Below are 19,842 nucleotides of genomic sequence, written 5' to 3' on the forward strand. Positions count from 1 at the left end.
TAGTTTGTCAGTTCTATATTACATTTAGAATAGTAACTCACTCATACTTACTAATGAACTAAAGCCTCTTTTATATCATGTAAATTGGAGCAAGGTTTTATTTTTTTATTACAGGGATTATCTAGATTGGACAAATAAAGAATTAGCATTGCACTGTCCTAAACTTAAAAGGAGGTGAGGTAGCCATGCAGGTGGCTCCCTTCTCATGCTGGGAACATGTCAAATAACTGTACTATAAGGGCCAGTTCACACTGAGTTTTTTGACGCGGAAACCGCGTCGGAAAATGAGGCAAAAAACGGCCGAAAATGCCTCCCATTGATTTCAATGGGAGGCAGAGGCGTTTTTTTTCCAGCGAGCGGAAAAACCAGCTCGCGGGAAAAAGAAGGGACATGACTTATCTTTGGGCGTTTACACCTCTGACCTCCTATTGACATCAATGGGAGGCAGAGAAAGCGTATTTCGCTGCGTTTTATGCCCACGGCGCTCAATGGCCACGAGCGAAAAACGCTGTGAAAATCGGCGTGCAGGCAGAGGGAAATCTGCCTCAAAATTACAAACTGAATTTTGAGGCAGATTTTCCTCCTGCAAAAAACTCTGTGTGAACCCAGCCTAAAGGATTTATGTTCTGGCAAAATAACCTGATGATAGAATTCAAAACTCGACTACATTTTCATCTCTAATTTCCTTGTTGCTGCCTTTTGCCCCCCACCTACAACCCCATTGCAAGAGAAGTACTGGTACGGTCTGTGTGTATATGGACCCACTAGGACGCACCGCCGTAGCGGGGAGGCAGCTGGCCAAACAACAGAGCACTCACTCAATACAAAGTCCCGCTCTAGGATACCTGAATAGTCCAGACAGTGGCCAAGGCTTTAGAAACGAATGTAGGTGGGTACAGCAGGTTACGCCAGACGTAGCGGATGACAGCAGGTGCAGTAGGTTGCGTCAGAGGTGGCACTGGACGTGGCAGAAGACACTGGACGTGGCAGAAGACAGCAGGTGCAATAGGACACGACTCCAACACTAACAGACTCAGGAACAAGGATACAGCATGGGATGCAGGTAACAGGGCACGGTTAACAACAGGAACAGGATAACCCTAACGGACCATTTGCAAGATTGACATGGGAATATTAAAAACGCTCAGGCAATGAGCAAAGGGGCAGGGCCCTTCTTATAGTCCAGGGGAATCATGGGCTAATTAATGATGACGACGATTCCCATGTGCGCGCACTGTCCCTATAAGGCTGGGCACGCGCGTGCGCGCGCACCCTACGGGACACAGCGGACCGAAGCGGAAGTGAGCGCTGGCATCTCCTGGGAAGGAGATGTGAGCCAGCGCTCACAGATCCATGGCTGTGGCCGCCGGGGGCCGCCACGGTCCGAGGCCATGGACGCTACAAGTACTTTGTCTCATTTCCACCTCATAGTAGCACCTGCCATTTTCAAATTCCTCAAGAAAACAGAGCAGCTGTGCAGATTTTAAAGCTATGTATTTAGGCTAAATAAAACAGGAAAAGTATTGTTCAACAAAATTAAAACAAAAATGTTTGACCATTAATTTAAAACCTTAATAAACCAGACTTCTCCTTTACAATTGGCCACTGTGAAATCATAGGTAGCAACGGACAATAATACCTATTCAATGATATGCATGATTGGAGGTTTTTTCACCTCACTACAAAATAACATTTTGCCAGAAGTTCCAGTGATCTTCAGTGTGAAATCAATGTTACAAAGTGAGCGTGATGAGAAGGTGGCAGACAAATAGCACTATTAAAGGCTACGTAAATCTTTGAATGGCATTTTTTTTTTAAATAATAAAAAGGTCAGTCAGTTTGATTGGTTGATTGGTGCAACTTTGTAAATAGATATTTAGGTTTGTTTGTTTCTGCATATTTTCCTTTCTGATTATGAAAGCAAAATATCCTATAAAGTTTACATTAGCATTTTGCTTTCTATGAATTAGTAAACAAATTTCCTGTATGGGTTAAAGTGTGTGTACAGCTGAATAAGACACGAGCATGTTTAACTTATTGTGACTTCAGGCACTGATGTTGGGGCGATATGTCCTTATTAGCAGCTAGGGGTTTCAATTCATCCCAAAAGATGTTCAGTCACATTGAGGTTAGGACAGTCAGGTTATTTCAGGTCAGACTCGCCACACTGTTTCTTTAACCCCTTAATGACCGGGCCTGAAAAGACCTTAATGACCAGCTACATTTTTCTGTTTTTCCTTCTCTGCCTTTCAGCAGCCATAAAGTTTTTATTTTTTCATTGACGTGGCTGTAAGAGGCCTTGTTTTATGCGAGAGAAATAGTACTATTTTTCCCCGCAGTACTATTTTTCCCATTTTTTTTCTTGTTTATTTTTTATCCCGTTCACGTTTCACACTAAATAACCTGTTAAATTAATTCTTCAGGTTATTACGGTCATGTAGATACCTAATATGTGTAGGTTTTTTTGTTTTTAAGTAATGTGGGGGCAGTAAAATATATTTTATGCAAAATAATGACTTTTTTTTGGGACTTTTTTTATTTATTTTTTTGTTACTTTTTTTTTTTTAATCCCATTAAAGGATAACTTTATTTATAACTTTATTTTTTACTTAACCCCTTTCCGCCGCAGCCCTTTTTCAGATTTTCATTTTAGTTTTTTCCTCCCCACCTTCCAAAAGCCATAACGTCTTTATTTTTCCATCGATATAGTCCTATGAGGGCTTGATTGTTGTGGGACGAGTTGTAGGTTTTTCATAGCACCATTTATTTTGCCATATAATGTACTAGGAAACGGGAAAAAAATTATTTGTGGGGTAGAAAATGAAAAAAACAGCGATTCCTCCATGGTTTTTTGCGCGCCGTTTTTACAGAATTCACTGTGCAAATAAAACAACATGTTAACTTTATTCTGTGGGTCAATACGATTACGGTGATGCCAAATATATATAGTTTTTTCTATATTTTACTACTTTTACAAGTAAAAACCTAAGTGTAAAAAAGAAAATTTATTTTGTGTAGCCAAATTCCGAGAGCCATAACTTTTTTATTTTTCCGTCGATTAAGTGCTTATTTGTTGCGGGATAAGCTGTAGTTTTTAATAATACCATTTTGGTGTACATGCGACATTTGATCACTGTTTATTTCATTATTTTGTGGGAGATTAGGTGACCAAAAAAATAGAGATTCTGGCGTTTACATATTTTTTTTTACGCCGTTTACCGTGCAGGTTAAATAATGATATATTGTAATAGTTCAGACTTTTACGGACGCGGCGATACAAATTATGTTTATTTTTATTTATTTTTTACTATGCTCTAGGGGGAAAATGGGAAGAGGGGGTTTTTTTGAACTTTTAATTTGTTTTTTTGTTGTTTTTTTTTACATAAAAAAACCCCTTTATTTAACTAATTTTTACTTTTTTTATTAGTCCCCCTAGGGGACTTCAACCAGCGATCGTTAGATCGCTTGCACAATATACTGCAATACTAATGTATTGCAGTATATCGTGATCCTGACAGGCAACTATTAAGCCCGGAGGCAGCTATGGGGGCATTATACTGTGTTGCAGCTATAGAGGCATTATACTGTGTTGCAGCTATGGAGGCATTATACTGTATCACAGCTATGGAGGCATTATACTGTGTTGCAGCTATGGAGGCATTATACTGTGTTGCAGCTATGGAGGCATTATACTGTGTTGCAGCTATGGAGGCATTATACTGTGTCACAGCTATGGGGACATTATACTGTGTCGCAGCTATGGGGACATTATACTGTGTAGGGTCAGCTAAGGGGACATATAGGAGGAGAAGCATCCCCCACCGTCGTGGGAACCGAGATAGGTAAGTAATTATGTTTTTTTTATTTATTAGGTACGTACATATGGAGGCATTATACTGTGTCACAGCTATGGGGGCATTATACTGTGTTGCAGCTATGGAGGCATTATACTGTGTTGCAGCTATGGAGGCATTATACTGTGTCACAGCTATGGGGGCATTATACTGTGTTGCAGCTATGGAGGCATTATACTGTGTTGCAGCTATGGAGGCATTATACTGTGTTGCAGCTATGGAGGCATTATACTGTGTCACAGCTATGGAGGCATTATACTGTGTCGCAGCTATGGGGGCATTATACTGTATTGCAGCATTGGAGGCATTATACTGTTTTGCAGCTATGGAGGCATTATACTGTGTAGCAGCTATGGAGGCATTATACTGTGTCGCAGCTATGGAGGCATTATACTGTGTCGCAGCTATGGGGGCATTATACTGTGTTGCAGCTATGGAGGCATTATACTGTGTTGCAGCTATGGAGGCATTATACTGTGTCACAGCTATGGAGGTATTATACTGTGTTGCAGCTATGGAGGCATTATACTGTGTCGCAGCTATGGGGACATTATACTGTGTAGCAGCTATGGAGGCATTATACTGTGTAGCAGCTATGGAGGCATTATACTGTGTCACAGCTATGGAGGCAATATACTGTGTCGCAGCTATGGAGGCAATATACTGTGTTGCAGCTATGGAGGCATTATACTGTGTTGCAGCTATGGGGACATTATACTGTGTCGCAGCTATGGGGACATTATACTGTGTAGGGTCAGCTAAGGGGAAAATTATACTGTGTAGAGGCAGCTATGAAGGGCATTATACTATGGGTGGCAATATACTGTGGGGGCAGCTATGGGGGACATTATACTGAGCAATTACAAGAGCTGCAGGTCCAAGGGGGGAGACGCTGTGTAGCACTATATACAAGGGGGGATTGTTGTATAGCACTATATAGAAGGGAGCGCTGTGTATCACTATATCTAAGGGGGATTGCTGTGTAGCACTATATACAAGAGGGGGAGGGCTATGTGACGCTATTTACAGAGGGGGAGGACTGTGTAGCGCTATTTACAGGGGGCTGTGTGCGGGGCTATCTACAGGTTTTGACACAATTATATTCAGGGGCGCAGTCTATGGTGCTATAATATTTAGGGGCACAGTGTTTGTACTAGTTTATTCAGGGGCGCAGTGTTTGGTGCTATTATATTTAGGGGCACAGTGTGGGGCACCATGATAATATTATCTTTGTTTATAGGTGTGGAAATGTTGGAAAAGTGAGGAGCCAAAGACAGAGTCTGAGTGGCAAATTCTGCAGAAATGGGTCATGGCCGGGAAAAGTCGTCATGAAGTCTGGACTGGATGGAGAAGAAACGAGGAAAAAAACTACGTCGTCACCTGTGAGTCACTAGGTTTATAGACAATCTGTCATCTCTACTGACATGTTTATTATAGGAAATCCTTGTATTTCACAAAGTCTTTGTGCAGTCCAGGACTGATAGACAAATAAGTGTTACTATTCCCCTTGTCAGGAGAATGTGTCCCTACACGGTGCGATACTGATAATGGTTGGAGACTGTCAGTATGTGGGGACACAGCCTTTTGACAAGGGGAGTAGTAACACCCATTTGTTAATGTCTGCACAAAAAGGAAGTGTTAACAATAGTTACAGGGCGGCAGTGGAGAAGGGGGGCCCAAGTTTGGATAACAGCCCAGGGCCTATGGTCTACTTAATCCGCCACTGGTCTGAGGTCTTGACTTGTCTCCAGACAAACTTTATGCTAAACTGGAGAAATTTATTATTAATCAAAAACAAATCTCCCTCCTGGAGTACATAATCACAGAATCGGGTCTCAGTATGGGCCCATATATGGTTTCAATGATCCTTGACTGTTCCCAACTCTTCAGGTTGAAAGCAACTCAATGCATCATGGGCTTCGCCAAGTAATATGAGAAGTTCATCAAAGTCTACTAATCTATTATAGCTTCTATCACTGACCTCTCAAAAAAAAAGGAGCCAATGTGTCAGGATTCAAACCAAGAAGCTCTTGTGTCCTAGGCAGCAGCTCTTCTTGTTGAGCCACTGGTGCTTTTGACATCTTCACTGCTAAATCTATTGGCTAGGTTCTGTTGATTCATGCCTCTTGATATTCCTTTCCTTGATTGGTTTCGGCCTTTTGGCTTTCTATGAAAGTCTGGCCCTTGCACTTCTTTCATGCCAGATTATTGAGCTTCCTGCCTGTATTCTAGTTTCTTGCTAACCCTCTACAAACTGTTGCTGCTCATTTGTGTACCGAACTTGGAACGTTTCCTGACCGTGTCTTTGTCACCCGATAACCTGTTGCCGCTTATCTGTGTATCAAACTTGGACCGTTTTCTGACCTCGTCTCTGCCTCACGCTACAACCTGTTATCTGTTTACCGAACCTGGAAAGTTACTGGACTACTCGTGCTATTAGCAACTCCATGCCTGATCATTTCAGCCACTGGACTAAGAATCTGCTACATAACTTGACCCAATGCCAAATGTTGTTGAAGAAAACCTTTTCTACTGCACCAGTGCTTCATCAACAAGATCCTTCCTTTCTTCTTAGAAGTGGATGCCTTAGCAACTGGAGTTAGAGCCGTTTTATCTAAACGCTTCTGGCATAGTCACTTCTTGTAGCTTCTTCTAAATATTCTCGACTGCTAAAATGAACTACAGTATCGGAAATTAGCCCTTAAAGAATGGTGACACCTTTTAGAGGGTTCTCAACATTTTTGTTTTTACTTTTTTTTTAATCATAATTTGTTTTTGTTTTCAACAAAAATGCATATGTATACAAACATGTACAAAGTTAAAGACATATAGTGTAGCATAGACATATATGACCATTATAGGGGTTATTACAGAATGGGACAATATTCCAAAACACACCATGCAAAAAACATGAAACAGACTTCGGAGAAAAGATGCTCCTATAAACGGGCGCTCAGGTGTGATTTGAATATTTTTTTCACGAAATCGTCGGTGTTGAAGCAACGATTTTATTTTAATTACAGATAAAAAAATATATGATAAAAAGGCTGTGCTGCAACGCGTTTCGACCACGCACTGTGGTCTTTGTCAGGCATATGAATTTTACTAAAAAACAACATCTTAAATACTCCGGTCGTGTGATTCACGTCCAGGTCAAACAGTCAGGGTTAAAGTTCGTTGTGGGTGTTTCATCACAGGTACGTATGTGTTAATTGTTTTCCTTAACTCCGTCTTCTATTACATTATATTTCACTTAAATTAATTAGAAGTTTATGCTGATGGTTTTTATGATCTTTATTCTGACTAAAAATGCTTTTTTGTATATGTATACAGTCTGAACAGTTTACTTCAGAAAGTGAAATCGATGCGTACTCGCAATATAAAGGAGATGGGAATTAATAGTTCATAGTTAATATTTCTTATTTGTTTTTCATAGTTGTGTCTGAGTTAGTGCTATCCTACTGTTTTGTATTCAGAAAGGATTGCATTACTATAAAAGACACTTCTGTCATTATTCCTATTGGTTCACATTCGTTAATTTATAAATTGTCGGAAACAGAAGCTCTTGCATTTGACTGCATGTCAAAGGAAGGATGTTTATGTTGGAACATTGATATTTTTATCACTGCCAACTCATTTAATTCAGTGGTGTAAATATTATTAAACAATGTCTTTCAGAAAGTAATATTTCTATGAAACAATAAATGTCAGTCTTTACTTTTTATTTTATTTATTCATTGACTGTGATAGTTTTCCACTTGCTAGGAACATATGAAGTTCTTTTTCTATGTATTCCTATTCTGGTTTAAACTACATCTATTTTTTCGTTGAGTCCGTTTGGACTCAAGGTTTCAAATTTAAATATCCAAAATGGATAGAAATTCTAATATGTGTTTTAGAATTTATTTGCTCAATTGGAGAGATTTTTATATTATTGAAATTTGATGTATGATTATATAGCAAATGTCTTGATAGGCTGTGTTTTAAGAATCCGTTTTTAGCATTAAAACGGTGACCATTCAATCTACTTCTCAGTGTCTGGGTAGTTCTCCCGACATATTGTAATCCACATTCGCATTCGATCATATATATTACGTGATCGGTTTCACAGGTCATGAAGGTATCAATTTGGAACATTTATTTCGTTACGTTCGACATGACCTGCGTCTTACCTGCATTTATGCTTAGACAGCATAGGCAGTTTCTTTTCCCACATTTAAAAATACCTGCAGGTTTAGGATGATAATTAGAGATGGGAATGGAGGTATTTATCCTCAATCTACTGGGTGCCAATATATTTTTAATTGTTCTCCCTCTACGGAATGCTATACCAGGTTTTGAGGGGATGATCTTATTTAGAATTGGGTCATTTTGAAGTATATTCCAATGTTTTTGTAGTGAACCTCTTATGATGTTGTGATCATGATTAAAAGTTGTAATAAAATTGCTCGAATAATTTTTCTTCGGAATTTCCTTATTATATTTTGCATGATCTTTTTCTATTAAGCATGCTTCCTGAGATGTACCCAAATTTCTTTGGTATGCATGTTTAATAAGGTTTTGAGGGTACCCTTTCTCTTCAAACCTTTCTTTGAGAATTTTGGATTGTTCTTTATATACTTCTATTGAAGAACAGTTCTTTCTTATCCTTCTATATTGGCTATGTGGGATAATTGTTGTCCATCTCTTATAATATGCACTTTTAAAATTCAAGAAACTGTTTTTGTCTATATCCTTAAAATGTGTTTTCGTTGTGAATTTATTGTCAGAATGACTGATTTCTAGGTCTAAAAATATTATTCTTTCTTTGGATATACTTTGTGTGAATTGAATTCCCCATGTGTTATTATTTAAAATTTCTATAAAACAATTAGCTTCTTCATCGGTACCAGACCAGATGAGAAAGAGATCATCAATATATCTACGGTAATAGACAATTTTCTTTCTATACATGTGTTCGTTCTCTATGTTTTTAGATTCGAAATGCCCCATAAACAAGTTGGCATAGCTGGGGGCAACTCGTGTCCCCATAGCTGTACCTCTTGTTTGTTTATACAGTTTTGAGTTGTGTTTAAAAATATTATGGGTGAGAATAAAATGTAACCCTTCTAATAAAAAGGCATTTTGTTTCCTTGGTAACATGCCTTTATGTTCTAGAAAAAATTTGGTCGCCCTAATTCCAAGGGTATGATCTATATTGGAATACAAAGAGGTGACATCTAGGGTCATCAGAGTATAATTTTCTTTCCAATTGTATTTTTGTAAATCTCTGATTAGACTCGTAGAGTCTTTTAGGTGAGATGGGAGTTTCGTTACAAGATTTTGCAAGTGTAAGTCTATATAATGTGATAATTGACTTGTAAGAGAGTTTATACCTGAGATTATTGGTCTTCCTGGGGGGTTATTTTTATTTTTATGAACTTTGAGCAAATGATAAAAGAATGGTGTTTCAGGATTTATTGTAGTTAAAAATGATTTTTCTTTTTTGTTTATAATGCCCTCTTCAAAGTTTATTTTTATAAAATTTAAAAATTCCTTTTCATACTGACCTGAAGGATCCAGTGTGAGTGTTTCAAAGTATCTTGAGTCAGATAGTATTCTCTCTGCTTCTTGGATGTAAACTTCTCTATCCTGTATCACGATTCCTCCTCCCTTATCTGCTGATCTTATTACTATATTTTTATTGTTTTGAAGATCTTTTAATGATTTTTTCTCCACCTTACTAAGATTGCACTGACTCAGTATTATTTTCTTATTGATTTTTTTCAAATCATTTGACACTAATGCATAGAATGTTTCTAGAAAATTGCCCTTGTGATGTAATGGGTAGAAGCTTAATTTACCGTTTACTTGGAGGTGAGTATAAGGATCTTCTATACTTATGTTGTTTTCCATCTGTTTTAATTTTCCTGCTTCAATGGAGAAATGGCGTTGCAGTGTATGTTTTCTAATAAAATTATTTAAATCTAAAAATAGTTGGAATTCGTCTGCTTGTTGCGTGGGGCAGAATGACAAACCCTTGGAGAGCAGGTCTATCTCTCCCTCTTTGAGGGTGTATTGAGATAAATTGAAAATGTTGTTGGATTTCTCATAGGTGCAAGAGGGGTACAATTTCGTACATATGGTGGATTTGTCCCTCCATCCATCGATTCTAGACCTAGGTCTTCAAACTGACAGAGGAAATTACCTCCATTTTCATTCACAACACGCCCAAATCCCCCTTCCTCTTCATGTTACTTGCCGGTTTTCCTGAGGGTCCAAAATTTTCCTCCTACCAAGAAACAAGTCAGCTCTGCTCTACTCAAGGCTTAAGGCCACCAACATCTTTCTGCCAATACAAAACACTAAAGATTGCCCCTCTCCCAAGTATAACTAAACAAACCCCACTTAGCGTTCCATCCATGAAATTCGCCCTTAGATATATTGGTCCCGTCAAAATCTCTGAGGAGATAAATCCTGTGTCCTTTTGTCTACTTTTACCTTCTTCCCACAGAATATCAAATGTTTTTCATGTCTCTCTCCTAATACCCCTTATTATTAACTGTCTTTCCATTTCTTCTGTACCCAGCCTTCTGTTCCTTCTGACAAATCCAATCATGATATTCAAGAAATCCTCGACTCCAATAGATCGAGAAGAAGCATCTGGTATCTGGCCGACTGGAAAGATTACAGTTCTGATGAGAAATGTTGGATCACATTTCCAGAGTTCAAAGCTGCATCATTACGAAAGAAACTCCTCAAGAAATTCCCTTACCAGCCAGGAAGGTGTGCAGTCTTCCTTTAGGAGGAGGGGTACTTACCTGATTTTGCTATCTATTGCCAAAGCTTCCTCTGTAAGAGACCAGCTCACACTATTCATTAATTTGTGTACCTGCTCTTCTGTGTCGTCAGCGATCCTTGATAGCTTCTGAACTCTCTCTCCCTGGTCCAATCACCCCCCTGTAATTGGTCTCACTCCTGACACTCTCATCAGGAAGTCATCGCTCACCTCCCTATATAAAGAAGTACCAGTCTCATTGCAAGGTTCTTTTCCTGTTGCTGGTTCTTGTGCTCTTGCCTTATTACCATGCTCTATTTGGATTTACTGTTGCTGACCCAGATTGTTTTACCTTGATGTTTCTTGAGATACCTTGGATTGTGTCTGACCTTCCCGTATTGTCGGATACCTCGACCTCTGCTTGTCAGAGTATTCGTTGGATCATTATTTGTACTTTGCCTTGGTATATCTTGGCCACCTAGGAAGACTGCCCAGGGAACTGCAATCGGAGGGCTTCACGGAGCGAAGTCCATATCTCCACGCAAACCTCCCTGGTGAAAACCGGAAGTCTGTTAGACTCTGTGCCCTTGGATCAGCCAGTGTTAGCTCCTAGTGGCAAAATTAGGATTCAGATTCTCGTTAGAAACACATTCTACTGCTTCAGCGTTCAATGGTGGTGTATGTCATTGTGGATAGTAATCTCCACTTGTGTCCTAAGTCATACAAACCAAATCCATGAAGTATCAACGATTAGTTATTGTGCTGGTGTTGCCTCCAGAAAACTTCGGAACTTGGTAGACAGTATTCTATGCACTCAAGGTACGGGTGACTATGACTGCTTTAGCAAGGCAACATTCTGACAAAGTGGATTGTTTAGTGATTATGTCTTTATTAAATTACAATTGCCATGTATTCTGCCATATGCCCACAGATGAAAATGCTAACAATCTATTTCACAAACTAATATTAGGTTTATTATTCTCATACTAATAGTGTCCATAATACAGCATACACATTTTAAAACTGTTTACTATCATTCAATGAACTGAACATTTTGAAAAGTCTGACTCAAGTGCTTACAAAAACATAAAAAAATTGGCAATGGGACCACGGCTTACATTATAGTCCTGGGCCATAATAGGCCAGCTGGGCTTAGTTTTATAGCTGTTCCCAATTTTATTTTATTGTACTTCCTTCACTTGAAATGAAAAAATGCTTTTATTGAAAATTCAATAGAAACTATTGTTTTAAAAAAACAAAAAACAAATGGTAATTAAAGAAGCACTCTGGGGTCCCGCTCCATTTGCAAATGTGACGTGGTCTAATGTTCACATGCGTTTTGACTTACCGGGTGCTGTTCTGGGACACCGTAGGTCATGTGATCTTTATTCTGACTTACTATATCCTACAGCAGGGTCCAGCAATATGAAGAAAAATGTTGGGGCACTCACCAGGAATTCCTTAACACCTCTTCACATTATTTGTATCATTAACATGATACAGCGTGGTGGATACAATATACAAACAAGGCAACAGCCATTTCCTGCTATACACACTTTATATAGTCCCTACAGCATCTGCTGTAGGGACCGGAAGTCAGGCTCTTAATGCAATGAGAGGCTGACATGCGGTTTTTACAGTAGATGCTGTAGGACTTGGGTTGTCAGACTACAGATCACGTGATCCCCATAGTGGACTGGATCGGAGCGACGTCCCGTGAAATACAGTACCAGGTAAGTCAATACACATGTCCACATTACACTTGATCACATTTGCAAAGGGGGCAGGGGGTGGAAAAAAAACAAAAAAAAAAACAGCTTAGCTTCTTTAAAGATTTGTATAAAACTGCTAGTCCCTTATTTTTTATGATATATATGGTATATGAGCTGAGAAAAAAGCATTACAAATTCAACTTCTCATGGGACTTTTGCTCCACTTTGAAGTGTTTGCCTGGTACACTCTCATACATTTTATATGGCACACACCTATAATAAATATTCCCTCTGATTCTAAAGCTGCACTTGATTACTGAATAACTGTGAGTCCATACAGTATTAGGTTGCGTTCACATCAGCATTGGGCTTCCGTTTATGGGTTCCATTCAACCTTTCCATCTGAGGAACTGATGAACAGAAAGCCAAACAGATACCATAACTTCCGTTTGCATTACCATTGATTGGTTTCCGTTTGTTTCCGTTCTGTAATGTTTCCGTTTTCTTTAACGGAAACAATAGCGTAGTCGACTACGCTATTGTTTCCACTAAAAAAACGGAAACCTTACGGAACGGAAACAAACGGAAAACAATTGCAACGGAAGCATTTCCATTGAAATCAATGGTAATGCAAACGGAAGCTATGGTTTTCGTTTGGATTTCTGTTCATCGGTTCCTCTGACGGAAAAGTCAAACGGAATTCATGAACGGAAGCCTGACGCTGATGTGAACAGGCCCTAAGTAACATAGTTATAATTATTCAGAAGGAACACAAAAAGTAAACAACAAATGCAAATTATAAACAGTGGCCACAATATATATGTACTTTCTTTACAAACTTATTGTTAGGGCTCGTTTACACGAGCGTGTTATACGTCCGTGCAATGCACATGGTTTTCATGCGTGTCGTACGGACCTATATTAGTCTATGGGCTAGTTTAGACAGTCCGTGATTTTTGTGCAGCGTGAGTCCGTTGCGTAAAACTCACGACATGTCCTATATTCGTGCGTTGTTCGCACATCACGCACCCATTGAAGTCAATGGGTGCGTGAAATTCATGCATGCCACACGGAAGCACTTCCGTGGGACGCACGTGACTCGCACAACAGCTGTCAAACTATGAATGTAAACAGAAAAGCTCCACGTGCTTTTCTGTTTACAAACATCCAAACGGAGTGTCATAAAGATGGCGGCTGCGCGAAAATCACGAAGCCGCGCATCATACGGGGATGACACACGGAGCTGTTAAGTGCCTTTTGCGCACGCAAAACGCTGCGTTTTTTGCGTGCGCAAAACGCACACGCTCGTGTAAATAAGCCCTAAAAGTAACAGGCATGTTAGAATTACTCTTCTTTCATTAGATTTTAGAGTTCATACTAAATATTTTGGCAGGCAGTGTTCGACAGGCATATGTCGGCTATGTCGACAAAAAAACAAAGAGGTTATGGCTTTTGGAAGGCAGGGAGGAAAAAAACAAAACGAAAAAACTGAACTTGGCCGTGTCTCCTTAGACACTCAATGCAAGTCGCTACATTAGCATTGCAAACAACCTGCCCTTGTATCAAAAAGTATGGCCTTTTTCTGTGATTTTAAACCCCTCAAACCTGACATCGGCATTACACGTGGTAATTTTGGATGCTAGGCCACGGAATCAATGAAGCTACTACTACTCTACGGATTTTCTCAGTAACAGTACCTATAATTTACTGGGCAACTATGACTAGGCAGAAGCTTGAGGAAGCTGCATCACAGTTCCATGTTCCAAGATTGTATAGCTTTATTCTTTATTTTCTGCATCTGTGAAACAGAAAACGCCAAACCACAAACTAGAGGGGTTGTCCACACCCTTTGGTGCATGTAGTATATTAGAAGACGCTCAATTTAGTCTATACACATCTGCGTTGGGGTCCCGTTCTGACGTCCTGTCTGAGCTTTCTGTCAGAACGGGACCCTGAACAGACACAGCAATAGTCGACTACGCTATTGCTTCCGGCAAAACGACGGGTCCGGTGCACAACATAGGAAAATGGAAACCATGGGCACCGCATCCGTCACCATTGAAACCTCTGGTTTCCGTCTGTGTCAGTTTGTGTCTGTTCAGGATCCCGTTCTGACAGAAAGCTCAGACGGAACGTCAGAACGGGACCCCAACGCGGATGTAAACAGAGCCTTAGGCACATTTTCTTATAAATATTTGTTATTATGAATAAACTAATGCATGTGGAACATGGTTAAAAGTTTAGTTCTAACTATACTGCTGTAATGTTTAGAAGGATTTGCAGTGTTCTTATGTTCTATTTCTCAATATCATTAAATAAAACAGAAACTGAAGGACATGTATTTAATCTTTAATACTCTTAGATTGAGAATGTTTTGTAATCTGCAATTGAAAAGCAGCCAAAATTAAATATTAGAAGCTCACATTTCATCCAGATGTCCTCAAATAACTGATTTTAGGTATATTTTTAGTCTAATGCATCCTGCTTTGCAGCACAACAGTAAGGGACATAAGCAAAAAAATACACTTGCTATTATATTTAATGTATTTTGTAAACTTTGATCACATTTAAAAACGTTTTAATACTTACATAATTACATAGTTGATAAAATTGAAAAAAGACACAGGTCCATCAAGTCCAAGCTATAATCTTACCATGTTGATCCATAGGAAGGCAAAAAAAAAACATGAGGCAGTTGACAATTGCCTCTTTAGGGGGAAGAGTTCCTTCCAGATTGTAAAGAACTTGAATACAACTTCTTGTAGTGATAACAAATTTAACGTAGAATTAGAATATCATCAAAACGTTAATTTCAGTAATTCAATTCAAAAAGTGAAACTCATATGATATAGATTCATTACACACAGAGTGGTCTATTTCCAGCATTTTTTTCTTTTAATGTTGAAGATTATGGCTAAGAGTTAATGAAAACCCAAAATTCAGTCTCTCAGAAAATCAGAATATTGGGTAAATGTTGAAGATTGTAGACTCATGGTGTCACACTCTAATCAGCGAATCAACACAAAACACCTGCAAAGGTTTCCTAAGCCTTTAAATAGTCCAACAGTCTGGTTCAGTAGGCTACACAATCATGGGGAAGACTGCTGACTTGACAGTTGTCCAGAAGATAGTCATTGACACCCTCCACAAGGAGGGTAAGCCACAAAAGGACATTTCTATAGAAGCTGGCTGTTCAGAGTGCTGTATTCAAGCATATTAATGGAAAGTTGAGAGGAAGGAAAAAGTGTGGCAGAAAAAGGTGCACAAGCAACAGGGATATCCGCAGCCTTGTAAAGATTGTCAAGAAAAGGCCATTCAAGAATCTGGGGGCGATTCACAAGGCGTGGACTGCAGCTGGAGTCAGTGCTTAAAGAGCCACCACACACAGAGGTATACAGAACATGGGCTACAACTGTCGCATTCCTTGAGTCAAGGCACTCATGACGCAGAGACAACATCAGAAGCATCTTACCTGGGCTACGGAGAAAAAGGACTGGTCTGTTGCTCAGTGGTCCAATGTCATGTTTTCAGATGAAAGTAAATTTTGCATTTCATTTGGAAATTAAGGTCCCAGAGTCTGGAGGAAGAGTGGAGAGGCACTCAATCCAAGTTGCTTGCGGTCCAGTGTGAAGTTTCCACAGTCAGTGATGGTGTGGGGAGCCATGTCATCTGCTGGTGTTGGTCCACTGTGTTATATCAAGTCCAGAGTCAACGCAGCCGTCTAGCAGGAAATTTTAGAGCACTTCATGCTTCCCTCTGCTGACAAGCTTTATGGCGATGCTGATTTCATTTTCCAGCAGGACTTGGCACCTGCCCAAACTGCCAAAAGTATCAATACCTGATTTAATAACCACAGTACTGTGCTTCATTGGCCAGCAAACTCGCCTGACCTAAACCCCATAAATAATCTATGGGTATTGTCAAGAGGAAGATAAGAGACACCAGACCCAACAATGCAGACGAGCTAAAAGCCGATATCAAAGCTACCTGGGCTTCCATAACACCTCAGTAGAGAGACAGGCTGATCGCCTCCATGCTACTCCGCATTGATGCAGTAATTCATGCAAAAGGAGCCCCGACCAAGTGTTGAGTGCATATACTGTACATACTTTTTCAGTAGGCCAACATTTCGGTATTACAATTTTTTTTAAAATTGGGATTATTTAATATTCAAATTTTCTGAGACACAAAATTTTGGGTTTTCATTAACTGTTAGCCAAAATCATCAACATTAAAAGAAAAAAATGCTGGAAATAGATCACTCTGTGTGTAATGAATCTATATAATATAGGAGTTTCACTTTTTGAATTGAATTACGGAAATAAATTAACTTTTTGATGATATTCTAATTCATTGAGAAGGACCTGTATGTTCACCTTTTTACACTTAACATCTAGATATAAACTTATACTTATAATGTTCTGATATTTTGTGTTAATCTTGAGTTATGTCTTGCATTAAATAAGTTTATTCAAATCCATATTTGACGTTGTGGCATGTCTTCTACCAATTCTTACCCAAAGCTTCATTCACACTTCAGATGGAATTTTGTTACCACTGACTTCACATTCCTTGCAGTACCTTGCTGGTTCAGTATCTGTACAAATCATACTTTATGTTGTATCTATGTTTACATAAGGTTCTATACAATAATATGATTAGTAAATTTAAGAATGCAATATATTAAGTATAATAAGTAATATGGTTATGTCTGTTGGCAAGTGCTTTCAAATTTCAATGGGCAGTCAGAAAAATTTTGCATCCAACAAAGAGTGTGATTGAAAAAGAGGATATACTATAAATCCAGGTTAGTGAAATATAAGTAAACTTTTTGAAAAGTTACTGAAAATATTTTCAGACCCATATAAATATCTGAACAGTTGGTGTTATGGAAATGCAAGTGGAGCGATGCCTCAAGGCTGCTGGAGTCGGCAGGGAGAGAGCGCACGTAAACCAGCAACCTCTAATCCGTAACCACTCTGATCCAGTGTCTAAGGCTACTCTAAGGTGTTCGCCAGAGCCGACCACAAGGTGGGATGGACTTAGCTGCTTAGAACCCAGGTTGTCTTAACAGAGTGTAGTTTTGGATGAGAGGTGCAATGCAGGCAAACCTGAGCTCCAAACCAGACAGCTAGTAGGTTAACTGAAAGTCCAAAACTAAGTAGAGGTAATCAGACAAGCCACGGTCAAAACCAGCCGGGAGCGGATAATCAGAATCGGTAAACAGAGGGTTAACGAGAGACAAGCTGAGGTCAGTATAAACGAGGTCCCGAAAACAGAAGTGCAGGAGCAGTCAGGAGCTTGATCAGAAACCAGGAGATAGGAAAATTCACAAGTAAAGACAGTTGGGAAAAGACAGGTATAAATATAACCCCACAGCTGTTTGTCAGAAGGACAGAGAAGAGAGATAGGCTCAAGGTAAAAGAAGAACCGCCCAGAAGCTAGACAGGTTGTCAAAGCAACCTTACGGGAACAGGTGTTTTCCTAACAGTTGGTCTGAGTTGGCTGGTAATACATACTTTGCAAAGCTGTCCATACACGTGTGGACAGCTGACAATTGCCAATAAGTTGTATGGAGGCAACCAGAACGTCCCCAGACAGCAGATGGCGGCTGAAATGAGGATCGAGCATGTAGGATTTCAACATGCCTGATCCATTGACCTTCTGGGACCCTCTGCCACAGGTGTCTAGCAGTGGGATGGCTTCCTCTTCCCTATGGTATAAACATGCACACTCAGCCAAGCTAAGTCTGCATGTATATGGGAAGGTTAGAGAAATAGTATAGGATAGAACCAATTTTTAATGGAGCCATCTTTCAGATCCCAAGTGCTACAATCATGGTAATAATGGTGCATGAAAGATCAGTCATCATAATAGGTCATTTTTTTGGCTTATGAGACAATTTCCATCATACTAATGGGCACATACCAGTTTAGATTGATGTTGATCTGATTAAATAGAAATTAGTCAGAAGTTTACGCCTTGAAAAACACCTGAAAAAAACGGAAGCAGAACACCTACAAACATCTGCCCATTGATTTCAATGGGATATACGGCTTTCTGTTCCGATGGGGCATTTTTTACGCCTCATTTTCGTAAAATAGCGCGTAAAAAGACGCTTGCGAAGAAGAAGTGCATGTCACTCCTTGAGCTGATTTGGGAGCCGTTTTGCATTGACTCTATATAGAAAAACAGCTCCAAAAACGGCCGAAAAAACGCAGCAGAAAGTGCAAGTGGCTTAAAAAACTTCTGAAAATCAGGGGCTGTTTTCCCTTGAAAACAGTGCTGTATTTTCAGACATTTTTGATTTTGTGTGCGCACATACCTTTAGGGTATGTTCACAGGACCTATTTTCAGCCGTTTTTCAGGGCCGTAAACACCCCGAAAAACGGCTGGAAATATGGGGGCCGAATGCCTCCAAACATCTGCCCATTGATTTCAATGGGAAAAACGGCTTTCCTTTCCCACGGGGCGTTTTTTACGCGGCCATTTTTAATAACGACCGTGTAAAAAAAAACGCCTCGTAAAAAGAAGTGCATGTCACTACTTGAGCCTTTTTTAAAAACGGCTGAAAATCAGGGGCTGTTTTCCCTTGAAAACAACTACATATTTACAGCCGTTTTTTGTTAAGTGTGTGAACATAGCCTAAGCCTCATGTGAACAGCACAGTGTATTTTCCCATTGAAATGAATGGGAAACTGTTTGCAGGTGTATTTCAAGTGTATTTTGGAGCGTAAAACTAGGCTTTTCTGCTCCAAAATCAGCCTAAAAATAAGCCATGTGAACATACCCTTACACGACATATGGTCCTTTGAAACAAGGGTATGGATTTATGGAAGGATTTTTTCTAAAGACTGCTGCTATATTTTATGTATGATGTTAGAACATAATGTGGGAAATTATGGTATCAATGAAACATTCTTGTTTACAATTTAGTAACTAAAAATTCCTGTCCAGATCGTGTCCTGAACATATATCTGCTAGGCTCATAACAAGGGAATGTTCTGGTACACTTAACAAGCCTTGCAACTATGTTAGCAGTACACAATTATGTTTTTAGTATAAACAGATAAAGTCCAATTTTTAGTCTATTGTTTTTTTAAATAAAAAAATCAATCAATTACCAAATGTCAACATTTCAAAACAATAATCAGAGTAAAAGTGATGTTTTGCCCATGCTATACAAAGTAACTAAATAAAGAGAAGTGCACATACATTATAAAGTCACCAATGACAGCCAAAAACAATACAAATCACGAAAGCTTGTATTAACACACAAACAACACTCAATGTGCAGTAATGGGACATTCCCATAATTCCTCATATAACCAAATTGGTGATTTTTTTCTTTGCTATCTTTCTTACATAACAATTCCAATATTAGAGCTATAGTCATATTTGTTTTCTGTAGCTCCCTTTAGCTGTGGGAGCAATCTGATAGTATAGTAGAGGTATTTCAAATTTCCCTCTGTGGACAAAAGGTTTGTGTAGAAACTCTTGGCAACTGCTCTATCTCACT

General features: G+C 39.2%; 2 protein-coding genes across 3 annotated transcripts in view; one reads left to right on the plus strand and one right to left on the minus strand.

Annotated features, from left to right (window-relative positions):
* FRMD3 (FERM domain containing 3) overlaps positions 1–19,842 on the minus strand; it is a 335,672-nt gene that overhangs the window by 163,031 nt on the left and 152,799 nt on the right. The window lies entirely within an intron of this gene.
* The window catches only part of IDNK (IDNK gluconokinase), a 358,457-nt gene that overhangs the window by 108,253 nt on the left and 230,362 nt on the right, over positions 1–19,842 (plus strand). The window lies entirely within an intron of this gene.

This window comes from Rhinoderma darwinii, chromosome 1, assembly GCF_050947455.1.
Source record: "Rhinoderma darwinii isolate aRhiDar2 chromosome 1, aRhiDar2.hap1, whole genome shotgun sequence".
Lineage (NCBI taxonomy): Eukaryota > Metazoa > Chordata > Amphibia > Anura > Rhinodermatidae > Rhinoderma > Rhinoderma darwinii.